Genomic DNA, 21,767 nt, shown 5'->3' on the forward strand with positions numbered 1-21,767 from the left:
GGGAGCCAGGTGGGCCCAATCGGATAAGCTCTATATGAATTGGCACTGAGAAGTTTTATTCAGCTCAACTGTTTCAACATGATTCTTTGATTCTAAGACTCAGAGCCACTTGTCTCATTTAACTGCACTAAGTCAAAAGGGGAATATATTTATTGCCTATTTTAACACTACTAAGAAATCTTAAAAGTTCTCATCACAAGAAGAAAATTGTAGCTATCTCTAGTGATGGATGTTCACCAGACTTATTGCAGTGATCATTTTTCAATATATTAGTGTAAGTGAAACTCACTCAGTCATGTCCCACTCTTCGTGACTCCTTTGACTGTAGCCTGCCAGTTTCCTCTGTTCTTGAAATTCTCCAGGCAAGAATACTGGAATGGGTTGCCATTTCCTTCTCCAGGGGATCTTGCTGACCCAGGGATTGAACCAGGGCCTCCTGCATTGCAACTGTACTCTTTACCATCTGAGCCACAAGGATGTATATATTGCAATATATACACATATCAAATAATTGTGTTGTACGCCTGAAACCAAAATCACAATATATGTCAATATTATATATGTATAATTATACCTGAAACTAAAATAGCATTATATGTTAATGTTACATATGCATAATGATCATATAGTCATTATGTTTTATACATAACACTTACACATAGGTTCACTTCAGTTCAGTTCATTCAGTTCTGTTTTGATTTCTTCGACTGAAGCACAGCAGACTTCCCTGTCCATAATCAACTCCAGAAGCTTACTCAAACTCATGTCCATCAAGTTGGTGATGCCATCCAGCATGTCATCCTCTGCCACCCTCTTCTCCTCCTGCCTTCATATTTTCCTAGCATCAGGGTCTTTTCCAATGAGTCAAGTTCTTTGCATCAGGTTGCCAAAGTTATGGAGCTTCACCTTCAGCATCAGCCCTTCCATTGAATATTCAGGACTTATTTCTTTTAGGATTGACTTGTTTGATCTCATTGCAGTCCAAGGGACTCTCTAGAATCTCTCCAACACACAGATCAAAAGCATCAACTCCTCAGTGCTCAGCTTTCTTTATAATCCAGCTCTCACATCCACATGACTATTGGAAAAACCATAACTTTGACTAGGTGGAATTTTATTTATATATATAAACATATATGTACACACACCTATGTAAGAAAAAGTTTTTGAAAAGGAATATAATTATATTTTGGATAAAGAAAACAAATCAGCTAGTATAATTTTTTTTTCCAATGTACATTTTAGCTAGCATGTTGGGTCTAAAATCTTATCTACAAATGTAGTCTATGTTTATGCTGATAAAGGAAACAGAAAAGTGTCTTAACCTTGTAGAGTAACTGCAGAACAGTTTATTTTCAATAGCCAATCAAAACCACAAAATTCTGAAGCCTATAGGCCTGCCCAGCACTCTGCTATTGGTCATTTAACCAACTGATCATTGACTTAATTCCTCCTTGACTCAGAAACTTTTATAGATGCTTAGTTTACATCAGTAAGCAAAGCAAGCAGACACTTGTCTTCATGGAACTTATATTCTAGCTGGGGGAAGACAAATAATCTGCAATAAACATGAATGCAAGTATATTACATGGTATGTTAACAGGTGATCTGCACTACGGGAAAAGAAATAGCAAAGTAGAAGACAGGGCTTAGGGAATAAAGGTGAAGAAAGAGAGGTGATTAAAAAAACAACAACAACAGCTTAGAACCCACTGAGGGTAGCAAATGTGCTTTCTTGCAGTCAAGGTTCAAGTTTTCCCCTGTCAAGTCAGATCTCTTTGTCTTCTGCCCAACTTCGAAAATGTTTCCATCTCTGAGGCTCTATGCAAACTCATGCAAACATGAATATTCTGAACATTCTGCCTCTCTTCAGTTGAACTGATTTCATAAATAGTTGTTGGCAAACTCCCCCAAATTAAGTAACATTTTATGCAACAAATTTTGACACTTTTCTCTTTCCTGAAGAACTAATCTCCAAATTATTTTCCATTTTTCAACACACTGTCAGTGTCCTAAAATATATAATGTAAAAATATTATATATTCAATGCTATTCTAATAAATTATGACATTTAAAATATATACACAAAATATAAATTGAATGACAGTGAGGTAAAAATAAATAGAAATGGGTCCCATTTATTTATTTTTGCTTTTATTTCCATTTTCTGGGAAGTGGCTCATAGAGGATCCTGCCTTGATTTACTTCAGAGAGTGTTTTACCTCTGTTTTCCACTAGGAGTTTTATAGTTTCTGGTCTTACTTTTAGATCTTTAATCCATTTTGAGTTTATTTTTGTCTATGGTGTAAGAAAGTGTTCTACTTTCATTCTTTTCCAAGTGGTTGACCAGTTTTCCCAGCACTACTTGTTAAAGAGATTGTCTTTTCTCCGCTGTATATTCTTGCCTCCTTTGTCATAGATAATGTGTCCATAGGTGCATGGATTTATCTCTGGACTTTCCATTTTGTTCTATTGATCTATATTTCCATCTTTGTGCCAGTACCATACTGTCTTGATGACTGTAGCTTTGTAGTAGAGCCTGAAGTCAGGCAGATTGATTCCTCCTTCCATTCATCTTTCTCAAGATTGTTTTGGCTATTTGAGGTTTGTTGTATTTCCATACAAATTGTGAAATTATTTGTTCTAGTTCTCTGAAAATTACTGTTGATACCTTGATAGGGACTGCACTGAATCTATAGATTGCTTTGCGTAGTATATGCATTTTCACTATATTGATTCTTCCAATCCATGAACATGGTATATTTATCTATTTATTTATGTCATCTTTGATTTCTTTCACCAGTGTTTTATACTTTTCTATATACAGGTCTTTTATCTTTTTTGGTAGATTTATTCCTAAGTATTTTATTCTTTTCATCACAATGGTGAATGGAATAGTTTCTTTAATTTCTGTTTCTGTTTTCTCATTGTTAGTGTAGGGATTGCAAGGGATTTCTGCATGTTGACTTTATATCCTGTAAACTTACTATATTCATTGATTAGCTCTAGTAATTTTCAGGTGGTGTCTTTAGGATTTTCTATGTAGAGGATCATGTCATCTGCAAACAGTGAGAGTTTACTTCTTTTTTTTAAATCTGGATTCCTTTTATTTCTTTTTCTTCTCTGATCGCTGTAGCTAAAACTAACAAAACTATTTGAATAGTAGTACTAAGAGTGGACACCCTTGTCTTTTTGCTGACTTTAGGGGAAATGCTTTCAATTTTTCACCATTGAGGGTAATGCTTGCTGTGGGTTTGTCATGTATAGCTTTTATTATGTTGAGGTATGTTTCTTCTATGCCTGCTTTCTGCAGGGTTTTTATCAAAAATGGATGTTGGATTTTGTCAAAGGCTTTCTCTGCATCTATTGAGATAATTATATGATTTTTACCTTTCAATTTGTTAATGTTGTGTATCATATTGATAGATTTGTGAATATTGAAGAATCCTTGTGGCCCTGGGATAAAGCCCACTTGGTCATGTTGTATGATCTTTTTGATATGTTGTTGGATTCTGTTTACTAGTATTTTGTTAAGGGTTTTTGAATCTATGTTCATCGGTGATATTGGCCTGTTGTTTTCTTTTTTGTGTGTGGCATCTTTGTCTGCTTTTGGGATTAGGGTGATGGTTGCCTCATAGAATGAGTTTGGCAGTTTACCTTCCTCTGAAATTTTCTGGAAGAGATTGTAAGCATAGGTTTAGCTCTTCTCTAAATTTTTGGTAGAATTCACCTGTGAAGTCATCTGATCCTGGGCTTTTGTTTGTTGGAAGATTTTTTATTACAGTTTCAATTTCTGCACCTGTGATGGGTCTGTTAAGATTTTCTGTTTCTTCCTAGTTCAGTTTTGTAAGGTTATACTTTTCTAAGAATTCCTCAATTTCTTCCAAGTTGTCCATTTTATTGTTATATAGTTGATAGTAGTCTCTTATGATACTTTGTATTTCTGTGTTGTCTGTTGTGATTTCTCCATTTTCATTTCTAATTTTGTCAATTTGATTCTTCTCCATTTTTTTCCTGATGAGACTGCCTAATGGTTTTTCTACTTTATTTATCTTCTCAAAGAAACCAGCTTTTACTTTTGTTGATTTTTGCTATAGTCTCCTTTGTTTCTTTCGCAGTTATTTCTGCCCCAATTTTTAGGATTTCTTTCTTTCTACTAAACCTGGGCTTCTTAATTTCTTCTTTTTCTAGTAGCTTTAGGTATAAAGTTAGGTCATTTATTTGATTTTTCTCTCGTTTCTTGAGGTAACCTTGTATTGCTATAAACCATCACCTTAGCACTGCTTTAACTGAATCCCATAGGTTTTGGGTTGTCGTGCTTTCATTTTCATTTGTTTCTATGCATATTTTTATTTATTTTTTATTTCTTCTGTGATTTGTTGGTATTCAGAAGCATGTTGTTTAGCCTCCATGTATTTTATATTTTTTCCTGTATTTGATATCTAAACTTACTGCAATGTGATCAGAAAAGATGCTTGAGATTATTTCAATTTTTTTTAATTTACCAAGACTAGATTTATGGCCCAGGATGTGTTCTATCCTGGAGAATGCACTTGAGAAAATGGTGAAATTCATTGTTTTGGGGTGAAACATCCTATTGGTATCAATTAGGTCTGCTGGTCCATTATACAATTTAAAGTTTGTGTGTCCTTGCTAATTTTATGTTTGGCTGATCTATCCATAGGTGTGAGTGGGGTCTTAAAGTCTCCCACTATTATTGTATTGCTGTTAATTTCCCCTTTCATACTTGTTAGCATTTGCTTTACATATTGCAGTGCTCCTATGTTGGGTGCATATCTATTTATAATGGTTATATCTTCTTCTTGGGTTGATCCTTCTATCAATATGTACTGTACTTCTTTGTCTCTTTTCACGGCCTTTATTTCAAAGTCTATTTTATCTGATATGAGTATTGCTAGTCCTTCTTTCTTTTAGTCTCCATTTGCATGAAATATCTTTTTCCAGCCCTTCACTTTCAGTCTGTATGTGTCCCTTGTTTTGAGGGGGATCTCTTGTAGACAGCAAATATAGGGGTCTTGTTTTTGTATCCATTCAGCCAGTCTTTGTCTTTTGGTTGGAGCATTCAACCCATTTACATTTAAGGTAATTATTGATAAGTATGATCCTGTTGCCATTTATTTTGTTGTTTTGGGTTCAAGTTTATAAACCTTGTTTATATTTCCTGTCTGGAGAAGACCCTTTAGCATTTGTTGAAGAGCTGGTTTGGTGTTGCTGAATTCTATCAGCTTTTGCTTATCTATAAAGCTTTTGATTTCTCCTTCATGTTTGAATGAGATCCTGGCTGGGTATAGTAATCTGGGTTGTAGGTTATCCTCTTTCATCACTTTAAGTATGCCATGCCATTCCTTTCTGGCCTGAAGAGTTTCTATTGAAAGATCAGCTGTTATACTTATGGGGATCCCTTTGCATCTTATTTATTGCTTTTCCCTTGTTGCTTTTAATATTTGCTCTTTGTGTTTGATCTTCATTTGTTTGATTACTATGTGTCTTGGAGTGTTTCACCTTGGGTCTAATCTGTTTGGGACTCTCTGGGTTTCTTGGACCTGGGTGGCCATTTCCTTCCCCATTTGGGGGAAGTTTTCAACTATTATCTCCACAAGTATTTTCTCATATCCTTTCTTTTTGTCTATTTCTTCTGGGACTCCTATGATTCCAATGTTGGGACATTTAACATTGTCCCAGATGTCTCTGAGGTCGTCCTCATTTCTTTTAATTCTTTTTTCTTTTTTTCTCTCTGCTTCACTTATTTCCACCATTCTATCTTCCACCTCACTCATCCCATCTTCTACCTCAGTCATTCTACTGTTGGTTCCTTCCAGAGTGCTTTTGATCTCAGTTATTGCATTATTCATTATTGATTGACTCTTTTTTTTTTTTATTTCTTCTAGGTCCTTGTTAAACATTTCTTGCATCTTCTCAATCATTTTCTCTAGTCTATTTATTTATAACTCCAGTTTGTTTTCAGGATTTTGGATCATCTTTACTATCGTTATTCTGAATTCTTTTTCTGGTAGACTTCCTATCTCCTCCTCTTTTGTTTGGTTTGGTGGGCATTTATCATGTTCCTTTACCTGCTAAGTATTTCTGTGCCTTTTCATTTTGTTTAGATTGCTGTGTTTGGGGTGGCCTTTCTGTAGACTGGAAATTTATTGTGGAGGTTGCTCCCTGTGGGTGGGGTTGGACTAGTGGCTTGTCAGGGTTTCCTGGTTAGGGAAGCTTGCATCTGTGTTCTGGTGGGTAGAGCTGGATCTCTTCTCTCTGGAGTGCAATGAAGTGTCCAGTAGCAGGTTTTGGGATGTCTATGGGTGTGGCTTGACTTTGGGCAGCCTGTAGTTTAATGCTCAATGTTGTGTTCCTGCATTGCTGGAGAATTAACGTGGTGTGTCTTGCTCTGGAACTTGTTGGCTTTTGGATGGAGCTTGGTTTCAGTGTAGGTTTGGAGGCCTTTGGATGAGCTCTTTTCAAATAATGTTCCCTAGAATCAGGAGTTTTCTGGTGTTCTCAAGTTCTGGATTTAAGCCTTCTGCCTCTGGCTTTCAGTCTTATTCTTACAATAGCCTCAAGACTTTTCCATCCATACAGTACAGATGATAAAACATCTAGGTTAATGGTGAAAAGATTCTGCACAGTGAGGGACACCCAGAGAGGTTCACAGAGTTACACAGAGAAGAGAAGAGGGAGGAGGGAGATAGAGATGGGCAGGAGGAGAAGAGGGGAGTCAAAAGGGGAGAGAGCAATCTAGCCAGTATCAATTTCCTATGTGCTCTCCACAGTCTTTAACACCCAGAGAGGTTGATGGAGTTACATAGAGAAGAGAAGAGGGAGGAAGGAGATAGAGGTGAACAGGAGGAGAGGAGGGGGAGTGAAAAGGGGAGAGACCAGTCTATACAATAATAAGTTCCCTAAGTGTTCTCCACAACTTGAAACACTCAGAGAGATTCACAGAGTTAAGCAGAGACAAAAAGGGGGAGGGAGGAAATAGAGGTGACCTGGCAGAAAAGGGATAGTCAAAAGGGGAGAGAGCAATCAAGCCAATAATCACACCCCTAAGTGAAAATGGTACTGAAGATTAGATTCTTAAATGTACAAGAGGATATTACCAAAAAGTAAAGATAAGTAATCTAGAGTAGAAGGTAGAATCTCAAAAATACAATATTAAAAATACAAAACAAAATCAATCACAAAAATGAAAAAATATGTATATATGAAACTTATTTTAAAAATAGAAATATTTTTGCAAGGTAATAGTAAGTTATAAAACTGAAAATTAAAGGAGTAATAAAGAGCTTAAAAATAAAAAATTTTAAAAATTATAATAGTAAAAATATATCTAGGAATTTCTCTGGAGCTGCTGTGGGCAGCGTGGGGTCATTTAAGTTTCAGATAGTTCCTTGTTCCAGCTTATACTTATGCTCAAGGTTTAAGGCCCTTTCCAATGCTTCAATTCAGTTCAGTAAAGTTTAGTCACTCAGTCGTGTCCAACTCTTTGTGACTCCATGAATCGCAGTACATCAGGCCTCCCTGTCCATCTCCAACTCCTGGAGTTTACTCTAACTCATGTCCATTGAGTCGGTGATGCCATCCAGCCATCTCATCCTCTGTCATCCCCTCCTCCTCCTGCCCCCAATCCCTCCAAGCATCAGGGTCTTTTCCAATGAGTCAACTCTTCTCATGAGGTGGCCAAAGTATTGGAGTTTCAGCTTCAGCATCAGTCCTTCCAATGAACAACCAGGACTAATCTCCTTTACGATGAACTGGTTGGATCTCCTTGCAGTCCAAGGGACTCTCAAGAGTCTTCTCCAGCACCACAGTTCAAAAGCAATTCTTTGGCGCTCAGCTTTCTTCACAGTCCAACTCTCACATCCATACATTACAACTGGAAAAACCATAGCCTTGACTAAACAGACCTTTGTTGGCAAAGTAATGTCTCTGCTTTTTAATATGCTATCTAGGTTGGTCATAACTCTCCTTCCAAGGAGTAAGTATCTTTTAATTTCATGGTTGCAATCACCATCTGCAGTGATTTTGGAGCCCAAAAAATAAAGTCTGACACTGTTTCCACTGTCTCCCCATCTATTTCCCATAAGGTGATGGGACCAGATACCATGATCTTGGTTTTCTGAATGTTGAGCTTTAAGCCAACTTTCACTCTCCTCTTTCACTTTCATCAAGAGGCTTTTTAGTTCCTCTTCACTTTCTGCCATAAGGGTGGTGTCATCTGCATATCTGAAGTTATTGATATTTCTGCCGGCAATCTTGATTCCAGCTTGTGCTTCTTCTAGCCCAGCATTTCTCATGATGTACTCTGCATATAAGTTGAATGCTTAGTCAATGTTAACTACAGGGTTTTATCTGTTGCACCTGTCACTTCCAGAGTGGTTCCCTCTTGTTTGTTTATTTTGGCTTCCCCTGTTTGCGAGTTTCTTCAGTGTCTATTTCCACTCTGACACAACTTATATATGTCTATATAGTTGGTTGTAAGTGATGTAAAAAATGAAGTTAGTAAATATCCATTATCTCATCTGCCAGAAATTTGACATTCATTGTAAATTGCACAATATTATCATACATTATTAATGAAATGAAATGAAACATGTGAAATGAATGAGTTATATTTAAAGGCTCAACCACTTTGTAGGTGATGGGTATTTGTAAGTGTTTTATTATGTGTTTCCTGATGTGAGCAAAATATAACCTGAGATATAATGTTCTGAGGTGATTTAAATTTTGGAAAGGTAAATGAAATTTTCAATTGAGAGGAATACATTAAATAGTTTGGTTTTACATTAGAATTTCTTTATGTATAGATTTCACAATAGGGCTTCAAATACATAAAAAGAAACCATTCAATAAGCTAGTTAGAAGTTCATTTTAAATATTGAATGATTTAATGAAGTTTTATTAGTGTGATATGGGCTTCCCTCATACCTCAGTTGGTAAAAAAAAAACCTGCCTTCATTGCAGGAGACCTGGATTCAATTCCTGGGTCGAGAAGATGCCCTGAAGAAGGTAATGGCAACCCACTCCAGTATTCTTCCCTGGAGTATCCCATGGACAGAGGACACTGGAAAGCTACAGTCCATGGAGTCGCAAGAATCGACCACGACTTTGTAACTAAAGAGAGAAAGAGAGTGCAATATCCTTTGCTTTGTCAATTAAAATTTGACAAAAGTCTCATGTTTTCTTTTTTTTTTTCTTTCCATTTTGAAAAGCGTCTTGGATTTTTTTTTTTTTTTTTTTTTTTTTTTTTTTTTGTATGCATATACTACTTATTTCTTAAAGTATATTTTCACAACTGAAATTGCCAAGACAAGAAATAGTAAACAATTGTGAAGCATCAAAGTCCATAAAATTTATTCATTGAGTTGCTCTTTTGATTTAAAAACTGATATACTGTCTCTAGTGAACATTTTGTTTGCTTCACTCCACTTTTACCATTATAGTAATCAGTTCAGTTCAGCTCAGTCACTCAGCTGTGTCCGACTCTGCAACCCCATGAACTGCAGCACGCCAGGCCAACTCCCGGAGTCTACCCAAACTCATGTCCATTAAGTCGGTTATAGTAATAGTCTTTGCCAAAGTACAGCAACTGTTTCATGCCCCTTCTCTCAGGCCAGGTGCAAATGATGCTTGCTATTGTGCTAGACCTTGGGTCTCAGGTAGGACTGAAGCAAAATTGTGGTTAATCAAACTGACAGTGAAGAAGAGTAAAGAGTAAATTACGTCAATTATGCCTAGTAGCTCAGATGGTAAAGCATCTGCCTGCAATGCAAGAGACCCAGGTTCATTCTCTGGATCAGGAAGATCCCCTGGAGAAGGAAATAGCAACCCACTTCCGTATTCTTGTCTGGAAAATTCCATGGATGGAGGAGCCTGATGGGCTAAAGGCCATGGAGTCACAAGGAGTCGCACATGATAGAGCAACTAACACACATACCACTATCAACAATTTATTCACTATAAGGATGTGTAGAGTGTGGAAGTACCCCAACTTTATACATTATGATTATGAAGGTACTTTTAATGTATTGGTTATGGACTTACCATAAAGAAATCTTGCTATTTGCAATAACATGAATGAATCTTGAGTGCATTATGCTATATGAGATAAGTCCAAGAAAGACAAATGCTGTATGATCACACTTAAATGTGGAATCAAACAATAACCATGAGGAACAAAACATAAATACAGAGAACAGATTGGTGGTTTCCAGATGCGGGGTTTGGGTGGGCAGCCAACATTGGTGAAGTGGGTTAAAAGGTACAGATTTACAGGTATATATAAATCATGGGATTATAACACAGAGTGTGGTGGTGACTATAGTAAATAATAGTGTATTGCACACTTGAAAGTTGCAGAGACTAGATCTTAAAAGTTCTCACCACAAGAAAGAAATCGTAGCAAAGTGTGATGATGGATGTTAACTAGATTTACTGTGGTGATTATTTTCCATCTGAGCCACCAGGGAAGCCCCTATTTGCAATATATACAAATACCAAATCATTGTGTTGTACATCTAAAACTTGTATGATTCTATATGTCAATTAAATGAATATCTCAATTTTAAAAATATGCCTTTAATAAAAAAGGAGAGACTTTGATCATATGCATTTCTATGTTTTTTGTGTTCCTATTTCAGCTATAGTAATTGACCTAAGAATCTATGCCCACATAGCCCTTAATAACATGATGACTTGAGAAATTTTACTGACAAAAAGAGAGAAAAGGAACAGAGTCTAAGTTGTAATATTTATGTGACAGGCATTTGATCTGGAAAGCAGAATAAAACTCCCCAGATTTTACTGATAAACCCTCTGCCCTTTGTCCCAGGGGTGAAAAATGAAAGTGAAAGCCGCTCAGGCAGCTCTGACTCGTTTTGACCCCATGGTCTGTATTCTCCAGGCCAGAATACTGGCCTGGGTAGCTGTTCCCTTCTCCAGGGGATCTTCCCAACCCAGGGATCCAACCCAGGCCTCCCACATTGCAAGCAGATTCTTTACCAGCTGAGCCATGCTGCTGCTGCTAAGTCACTTCAGTCATGTCTGACTCTGTGCAACCCCATAGATGGCAGCCCACCAGGCTCCCCCGTCCCTGGGATTCTCCAGGCAAGAACACTGGAGTGGGTTGCCATTTCCTTCTCCAATGCATGAAAGTGAAAAGTGAAAGTGAAGTTGCTCAGTCGTGTCCGACTCTTAGCGACCCCATAGACTGCAGCCTACGAGGCTCCTCCATCCATGGGATTTTCCAGGCAAGAGTACTGGAGTGGGGTGCCATTGCCTTCTCCACTGAGCCATGAGCCAGGAGCCACAAGGGAAGCCCAAGAATGAGCTGGAATGGATAGCCTATCCCTGTCTAACATATCTTCCCAACCTAGGAATTGTACCAGGGTCTCCTGCATTACAGACATATTCTTTACCAGCTGAACTACTAGGGAAGTCCCAGTTGTGACCAATAGTAAAAAGTCACCTTTGTGTTGTTGTTGTTCTGTCTTTTATTTAATTGGGGTACTTCCACAAACCACTTGAGGAACCAATACTTGTATTTATCTAATAGCTTAAATAATACCGACTTAAATAAAATATCTGCAACACAGAGATAAATGTCAAGTTTAAGTGGACACAGTGTCCATATTACATTGAACCTAGATTAAAACTATTGCTAAATATCATCAATATATTATAGAATTAGGGGAAATAAATATGTGTACAGCAGAGTCATAAGAAAAAATAAGTCACCCATAGTAATAGCAGCCAGAAGTAAAAAATATAAACACAATTGCTTTTCAAAAGTTACCTTTGAATGTCAAGTACAACTTTCAGTTTTTTTCAAGGATTGCATTATCTTAAGAATTTGTCTTTATAGATGAAATTTTTAAAATTATTCACATTTGGAAAATATTTGAACTGATTTTGTGTTTACTATTTTATTCCTTTATATTCATAAAAATTTAACATTATCCTGAGTTGTAGCCTAAAGAATTTTGGCATGAGCAATGACCTTGATAATGTTTATAAATAAATAATATATTTTGCACATTTTATTCAACACACATTTATTAAATATTTATGAATGTCTAGTGTTTGAGTTTAAGTCTTCCTGGTCCTATTTTTCATGAGGAGATAAATATATGAATAAATAATTAGTCAGTTGTATTAATTTCTATGATAAATATAAGTAAAACCTAGTATAGTAAAAAAAAAAAAAAAGGACAGAAGAGCTGATTTGCCTGGAAAAGTCATGAGAATTTTTAAAAAAGGAAGTGAAATTAAATCTGGAGGAGCTCTCCAGGAATGGAAGGGGCTGGGACTCCAAGGTGTAGAAGAACTTATACAAAGTAAAACATTTAAACCTAAAAGAACACTGTAGGTTTGGGAAAGATAATGACTTCCATTGGCTCTTTCCTATCTTTTAGAGGGACAGGCAGAAGCAGCAATGGAGCCCTAGCTTGTGACTTAACACATCTTCACTTGCTTCCTGCAGTTGTGTCCCTACTATGAGTGGATTTCTGGGCAGACACGCTGACACATGAGCTTAGGAGTGAACCCTCTATTACCATCATCCCAGAGACAAGCCTCCTCATACGGCCTTGGAAGAGGCAGTCTGGCTCTGTAGGCAGAAAATTCCAGCGTTTCAGTGATTTAGATCTAGAAAAATGGAAACAAAGATCCCGAGAAGAAACATCCTCTTGGTCTAGGGAAGAAGGCCTGAGCGGGGCTTTCTACTGCCATGTCCAGGTCAGAGGTCACGTGCCAGGTCTGAGGATGGAGCTGAAGATCCTTATGGCTCATAGATAGATTGCTTAGAGTTGGGTGGGCATGGAAAATGAAACTGGACATTTGGATTAGAATCAACTGAGATTAGATTTTTTTAAAAAAAAAATCTGATAACCATTGCTCTGACAATATAATTTGTGCATCTAATTTTTTGCCACTACTCCGTTTATGACATGACTGTAAGTAAATTTTGATTAGTAGTAATACTCATTTTAAAAGAAGAGGAATTCAGGAACTATATTCAAGTCAAAAGTTGTATTAGATACAATTAATTTTTTTCTCTCCAAATTTCACTGTTGCTAGCATTTATAAATTTACAATGATTCAAAAAAATTTTAAGCATAGTTTATTAGATAATGGTGGGCTTCCCTGGTGCTCAGTGGTAAAGAATTTGCCTGCCAATGCAGGGCACATGGGTTCGACCCTGGGTGGGGAAGATCCCCTGGAGAAGGAAAAGGCAACCCACTCCAGTATTCTTGTTTGGGAAATTTCATGGACAGAGGAGCCCAGTGAGCTACAGTCCATGGGGTCCCAAAACCATAGGACAGGACTTAGTGACTAAATGACAACAATGAACTAGTTGTTGTTGTTCAGTCATTAAGTTGTGTCCAACTCTTTCCAACCCCATGGACTGCAGCACACCAGGCTTCCTTGCCTTTCACCATCTCCACAGTTTGCTCAAATTCATGTCCTTTGAGTTGATGATGCCATTCAACCATCTCATTCTCTGTCGTCCCCTTCTCCTCCTGCCTTCAACCTTTCCCCATGAACAAATGAAAAGCTTGTGATTACATTGAGCCTTTTAATTGTCCTGGGATTAGCCTTTATTATAACTCATATGTACTGAAGTTATTATAGCATATTAAAAAACAGAGACATTACTTTGCCAACTTCCTGCTGGAAATCCATCTACCTGAAGGTGACGAGATCTGGGCTGGCCTCCTAGAGGCCCAGACAAGGCCTAAGACATGCGACAAGGTGGTCCTATATCAGCCAGTCCCAGCAAGCCACTCGAGGGGATAGAACCACGAGATAACCCATAGAATTGTGCACCAGTGATTGTTGTTTAATGGTACTGAGTTTTGGGGTGATTTGTTAAACTGCTGCTGTCAAGGCACTAAGTTGTGTCCAACTTTTTGCAACTTCATTCCTGTAGCCCACCGGGCTCCATTGTCCATGGGATTTTTCAGTCAAGAATACTGCAGTAGGTTGCCATTTCTTTCTCCAGGGGATCTTCTCAACCCGGGGATCGAACTTGCGTCTCCTGCTTAGCAGGTGGATTCTTTACCACTGATTCACCTGGAAAGCTCAGCAAATACTAGTTTATAAACCTAGCATCAGAAGGGGGAAGACACAGGACCAAAAACCATATCTTCATGGTTCAATTTCAGCACTCCTTGGAAAATCCTGAGAAGGAGTGGGTGTTTTACTCATATGATGACTAAAATTGGTTTGTCTATAGGTTTTAAAAATTGAAAAGAGAGAAATCAAATCCCTTTACAGTGATAGCAGAGGCTTTATTTTGGTTTACTTTTACAAAATTCTTTTATTTTTTCAGTTAAATAGCTGTCATCTACAGGCTCTCTTTTGTTCTACTTTTAGAGTTGCTCTGCAATCTGTGGCATTATGGTATGTGTCTTTTATTATGGGTTAAATTTTCTAGTAAAAATGTAAGATACAATCATTCAGGTTTATTCATTTATTGTCTTGACATATTTATAATTCATGGCATATGTATTTTACCTTCTACAAGCCTATGGAGTTGAATAAAATAAACAAGGTAATATAAAATACCATTCTTTATTTTCCAAACTTCTTTTGCAGTGGTTTTGCACACTCATATCAGGCATTCACAACTACCTTGCAAAAAAATGTTATTTTTGCTATTGTTTCTTTAAATGACACCCAAAGTCTTGTACAATGCAGAATATCCAATATTTTCAGTATTTATTGTCTTTGCTGTTGCTTTGGTGAATTTCCTTCAACTCTTCATCAAGTTTCTTCTGTTGTTTTGGTACCAAGATTGATCATTTTCAAGCTCCATGTGATTTTTTAAAAATTAAGATTTCATTCCAATGGGGATGGGGGAGATGTGACACAATGGCTTTTCCAGTGAAGCTGACAGCAATTTTGAAGTCCAGAGCTGTAGCCATGGCTTCAGAATGACCCACTGGGGGAAAAAAAAAAAAAAGTCCCACAGAAAAGGAAACATTTTGACGAGGATCTAGACATCAATTGGAGCTTATCCAGTATTAAACAGAAACACATGCTTTGTTCAAGGCATTTGCAGAAACAGAACCATCCTGCCTTCTTTAATTAATTTATTATTTAAGTTCAAATCTCCTATTTATGCTATGTTATGGCTAAAGGAGTCCATAGAATTGGAAACAAAGGCAAATTCTTTCAACTAAAGGTGAAACCCTCCCACTCTCCCTGCCCCAGAGCCTTTTCCTTGACCTATCCAAGACCTATTTTCTTCCCACCCTGCCCTACCTTATTCCTCCATGAATACTATCAAAGCACTTTACTCAAGTATTAATTATAAATGCAAATAAAAAGGAAGCTGGACACACACCCATTCCTTTGAGAAACTTGCTATGAGTCAATTTTTTTTGTTTGTTTGTTTTATATCCTACCTTATCTAAGCTGTACTTGCTGGTGCTGGAAGTTTCCAGTTCTGGGAACAGAGAGCCCACTTTATCCTCTAAACTAAAAATTTGAAAAGTTACCTCATATAATCCACAAATTTGAAGGACTATGATATACTACGTAGCATGTGTGTATGTGTGTTTAGTTGCTCAGGGGCATCCAACTGTGACCACATGGACTACAGCCTGCCAGGCTCTGTCCATGGGATTCTCCAGGCAAGAATAATGGAGTGGTTAACCATTCCCTTTTCCAGTGGGTCTACCTGACCCAGGGATTGAACCAGGGTCTCCTTTATTGCAGGCAGATTCTTTTACTGCCTGAGCCCCCAGGGAAGTTCGTTAAGTAACATAGGCAACAACAATAGTCAACACAAAGTAAAACCAGATGGTCAAGTGATTGTCAGTCCAATAGGATAAACCAGCATAAAACCGAAGCAAATGCCCCCCACATCCAGTACAGTTTTGGTTTTTATAGTAAGAATGGTAAAATTGGTTGATGAAAAATTTTCACTTTTCAACTCATTATATTGATGTGAATGTGGTACCTTTCTTGTTTTATTAAGAACACAGCTTTGGAGTATTTGCAGAGTGCCATTACGATGAAGTGCTGACAACGTTTTGGCCAAATCTATTTAAGGGTCATTTATTTTCTAACCAGCGTAAAATAACCCTCTGAATAAGGCAGTTTTACATATGAAATCTCACAATTACCTATTTATAAAATTTAAAGGCAGTAAATAGAAGAATATCTATATTTAGTATTTCTTTAAAATCACAATTGTAACTACTGTTTCCAAAGCCACCCATTTGAGGGGTGGGAGTCACGATATCCTCATAAAAAGGACCCTAGACCCAAATTGAATTTCCATGACTGGGCTCTCCAGTTGGCTTCCTGGAAGGAGTTTGAGCTCCTAGCCTTCTTTTTCCAGGAATCTTTCTCTCAGACAAAGGTAGAACTATGAGTGGGGGCGGGTGGTGGTGAAGTCATCAATATTTTCCCATTAAAAGCAGCTTTTGTTGCTTAGAACTGGTCTGTGGTGCTCTTCCATCGCTGTGTCATTTGTATTGTTGCTGGGATTCTATTTTGAACACCACTGGCTACAAAAAGTTCACTGTCATTAATGAAGGTCTGTGGGCTGAAACACTCCTCTATTATGCTACCAGAGCTTAGACTCCATCTTTTAGTAGTATGACTCCATCTTTTAGATTAGCTGAACTTCTGCTCAGAGTAAAACAATACAGGGATAGTAAACAAGGGTGGATTTGGGCAAAAGGAATGAGAAACTTTTAGAGGAAGTGGACACATGTTTAAGGAGAGCATTACTTATGTTTTGTTTAGGATTTGGCTCAGGCTGTCTCTGTAAAGGAATGGATTGTTTTCACTTTATTTCCATTCATCCTCTATACTTTACAATATATGACTTATTTAAGTGTTGAAAGTGACCAGAGACTGACTGCTTGTTATCACTGAGTAGTGATGCTTTGGTTCTGGTATTTGATAAAGTCTAGCAGAGGCTCTTGAGTGTACTTATTTCTGTGATTTGCTGAAGTAACATAACATTTTTTTTAATGTTTTCTGGTACAAAGTCAATGAAATACAGGAAAATGATGCTTGTGGACAAAATCTTAATTTCTCTCTTTCCTTTTCTCTGACTTTTCGGTCGTTTCCTTACTCATATAGTCCCATGTTTTCTGGTACCTTTTTGACTCTTATGTCTACCTCATTCCACCTGTGTGGTCAAGGTCTATTTCTTTTCCTGTATCTTTCACATTCTTTGCTTCTTTTTGCTTGGCAGAGCCATCTTCGATTTTCTTTTAGTGTCATAATATTCCAAGCTGCGTCTGGACTGCTTCTTTTTCTCTATAAGCCCCAACATCCACAACTTCTCAATACAGGTTAAGATATCTCTTTTCTAATTCTGGGAGGGGGGATCGGGATTGGGAATACATGTAAATCCATGGCTGATTCATATCAATGTATGACAAAACCCACTGGAAAAAAAAATAATAATAATAATAAAAAAATAAATAAAAAATAAAATTAAATTAAATTAAAAAAAAAAAAAGATATCTCTTTTCTAATTCTGGACATACTATTCTCTTGCGCTAAAATGTCCTGGTTTTCTATTGTGTTTTAAGATAAATACAAATTTCCCAAATTGTCATAAGTGATCCTCCACAATGCATAAACTATCCTTACAAGATTTTCTCCATTCTAATCCTACAGTAAACTATATAGCACATTCTGGGAGAATAATCATGAGAAACATTACATGTGTGTTAAATAAATAAACATTTATTGTCTTTTGGTTAAGCTTGATTATTCACTGGTAACTTACAATACTATATGCATTAAGATCTCAGTTCCCTTGGTCTAGGATGTATGAAATATTTACTTCATAAGAGGATCCTAAATGAGTTGACAGATATGTTGTCTTCCTATTTTTGCATATCAATATCCCATCAGCCTTTCAAAACTCCATCATAAAGCCATCACTGTTTGTTACTCAAAAAAAATCCTTGTTCTCACATCCAGATAGCTCCTAGCTGTACTTTAATCCACTCTAGCACCTTGTTTCACCTGTTATTCTTACTTTGCTCTACCATATAATATAGTAATTTGCATGTTTATGTGATTCTCTGTTGTTCCACAACTTGAGAACCAATTTATGGAAATAGAAATTTTTTTAGAGCTACATCCTTCCCAAATATTCTCTTTTCAGCTACCCCTTGCTGATTCTACAGAACACATATGATTCTGCTCAATATTGTTTGGAATCTACAGTATTCAGTTTATATGTCATGGTCAAGCCGGGAGGGGCCTTGCAATGTCAGCATCTCTGTTGATCTAAAGTCCTAAATTATGCTTCGAGTAAACTTTATAAGAGACAAATGGGAGACGATGTGTGTGAGCTAATGGTGAGTATGTATTTCCTACTGTTGCATTGCCCCCTTATTGCCAAATTCCCCTCTAATAAATATCATCCAACGACAAAGAACAAGATAGTTGGATGGCATCACTGACTCAATGGACATGAGTTTGAGCAAGTTCCAGAAGATGGTGAAGGAGAGGAAGCCTGGCGTGCTTCAGTCCATGGAGTTGCAAAGAGTGGAACACAACTGAGTGACTGAACAACAACAATCTTGTTTGGAAATATATAGGCATTGAAGGAAAGAAAGTTAAGCAGGTAATACAATTGAATTAGATGTTTCAGGCAATCAATAACTTAGATAGGGAGTGATAACAGGTTTTTTCATGGTCTTCTGCCTTTTAAAAGAAAAGGTGAAAATCCTAGAATAATGACTTTTTGCATGCATTCTGGAGCCAAAGGAGAGACTGACAGATTGTTTTGGGGCAGACTATTCTGTCATGTTCTGTAAGGCTGGGGTCATCATAGATAGAGGCATGAGCAAGACAGGCAAAAATAACTCTGGCTACAAGGGGAGAGATTGGTTTTGCTGGAAAGTGTTCTTGTACATGTGAAAGATGTCTTTGCCTAACAGAAGAAAATTCCCTCGAATTCTGAGCTGAAGAGTTGCCAAGTTTTGTTCACTTGTAGAATCATCACACTCAATAAGTAGCAACAAAAGAATATTCGTGAACAAAGGAAAATTTCAGAAAAAGAGAAGAGGAAAGGGAAGGAAAAGGAGAATATGAGATTCTGTATAGTCATAGCTATGATTTTTCCAGTAGTCAAGTATGGTGTGAGAGTTGGATCACAAAGAAAGCTAAGCATGAAACAATTGATGCTTTTGAATTGTAGGACTGGAGAGGACTCCCAAGAGTCCTCTTGTCTGCAAGGAGATCAAACCAGTCAATCCTAAAGGAAGTCAACCTTCAATTTTCATTGGAAAGACTGATGCTGAATCTCCAATAATTTGTCCATCTGATACAAAGAACCAATTCATTGGAAAGGGCTCTGATGCTTGGAAAGATTGAAGGCAAAAGAAGAAGAGGGTGGCAGAGGATGAGATGGTTAATGCTATCTAACCATCTCATGGACATGACTGAATGGACATGAATTTGAGCAAAGTCTGGGAAATAGTAGAGGACAGAGGGTCCTGGTGCGCTGCAGTATCTGGGGTCACAAAGAGTAGGACATGACTTAGTGACTGAACGACAACAATAATGAGATGATATTTGCTCTTAGAGTATAAGATTGAAATCTTATGTGTCTGCATCATGTCCAACTCTTTGAGAACCTATGGACTGTATAGCCTTCCAAGCTCCTCTGTCCTGTGGAATTCACAAGGCAATAATACTGGGGTGGGTTTCTATGCCCTTCTCCAGGGGATCTTCCCAACCCAGTGACTGAACCCATGTCTCTTATGTCTCTTGCACTGGCAGGCAGGTTCTTTACTGCTAGCGCCACCTAGGAAGCCCATATGTATTTGAGAGTTCACCAAATAGAGTGTTCTAATAGCATTTCATCCTTCACAAATTTTCATTCACTTTCTCTCTATCTTTCTTGTCTTTCTTTTATCTTCATCCACCTTCCCATCTACCTTTTTATTTCATTTCTACCAGGATATTGGATGGAATATTTCCCATTGTCTGTTGTCTAGGAATTCTTGCTAAAGCCCAAATTATGCTACAAAACCAGCCCAGCAACATCACTGCCTTCTTCAGGAGAGTTCGGCCCCCACTGCGGGTTATCTGGAAGCAGTTGAACAAGCCGAGCAACCCTAATCCAGTCACTTCTCTCCACTCTCTATAGAAGCTTAGTCTATTTGGAGGGTTTTGTAATTCAGGGACCTAATAGGGGATATTTGATTATTGACAAAGACAGTCTAAAAGGAGAGAATGGTATTTCACTCCCCAGTTTATTTATGAGTCCAGCTTCCTGGTCTACTCTGTGTCTATGTGACCAGGCAGAGAATTGTCCAGAGACCCCAAGAGGGGATCAGATGCACACCAGTATTTCTGCCATTCAGTTGTTTGGAGTGTTGATGATACATGGGTTTCTGGTGGGTCAGCTAGTAGGCAGCTGACCTTAAGCCAATTAATTTTCTCCAGTTGGGTGTTTGCAGAGTGAGGGAAACAGAGAGGCTGTGGAGAATACTGTAGGTGGGGAGTTGTGGGTGCTAGAACATTTCCCCAGGTTAAAAAAGAAACTATGCTGATGAGTATCTGCAACTTATGAATGTCCTGGAAAATCACAACGGTGCCCCACAAGACAGATGTTTGTCAGTCAGGGGGGAATTGTAGATCAGTCTCTCTTAACCATGAGAAGGCTACATCAGCGCCACGTAAATCAGTGATGTCAGAACTTTCCCATCTTATTACCCCTTGCCTACTTCCAACATGGCCCAAGGAATGAAGATCTAGAGAGGGAAAGAAGGAACCTTGCAGAAATGGACATATCTGCTTTCCCTGGTAGGCCCCGTAGGGGAGAGAGAAACATTAAATAGCTTGAATACGAGATGGAGTTGACACTTAACTGACCTGGACTTGTTAAACTCAGAGTGATAGAATATATGGAATGGTTGCAAGATGATGCAGAAAATGAGGATGCAGTGGAGTGTGGGTGAAGACAGCCACTGGAGGAAGATGGAGCCAGTTCATGTTTGTATTTGCTATGGTCCCAACATTTATGTCCCCCAGAAATTTCATATGTTGAAAACCTGACTCCCATGGTGATAGTGTTTCATAGGTGGGGCCTTTGGGTGGTGATGAAGTTATGGAGGTGGTGAAGGATTGAGCCTCCTGGATGAGATGACTGCTTTTATATATGAGACACACGGAGTTCTCCAGCCCTTCCCTGACATGAGCATACAGTAAGAAGTGTGTGACCAGAAGAGGGCCGCGCCTGACCATGCAGTGGAAATCCATTTCCGTTGTTTTTAAATGTTTTTAAGTCTGTGATATTTTGTTATAGCAGCCCAAAAGGACTAAGACAGCATTATAACAATCTTTAGATGGTTCAGTAAACCTCATGCTGTTTGAGTACACTAGTTTTATAGCATTTACATTGTCTGTTATAATTCTGTGAAAGTTGGCTGACATTCGTAAAACAATCCTGAGAATTCAGTCTTCTTGGTAGCATGACCAACAGAATGAATGATTATCTAATTCTTTAATTCTAATAACTTGACCCAGAATAATTTGCTGTGATTCTAAAGTAAGTTGTTAATGGTCTTTGTAATGTCAGTCTCTGCTATTTGTGACAAATTTTAATCAGAACTTCTTTCTCTCAATCATAAGGAAGGATTTTCATTTGATTGTCTATTAAATGAAGATAAGAAACACTGACAAAATTGCCATCTTAGATTTTGACATCTCTACAGTCTGTTTTTATTTAAGATGAAACCCATTGGAGCCAA

Source organism: Dama dama, chromosome 7, assembly GCF_033118175.1.
Source record: "Dama dama isolate Ldn47 chromosome 7, ASM3311817v1, whole genome shotgun sequence".
NCBI lineage: Eukaryota > Metazoa > Chordata > Mammalia > Artiodactyla > Cervidae > Dama > Dama dama.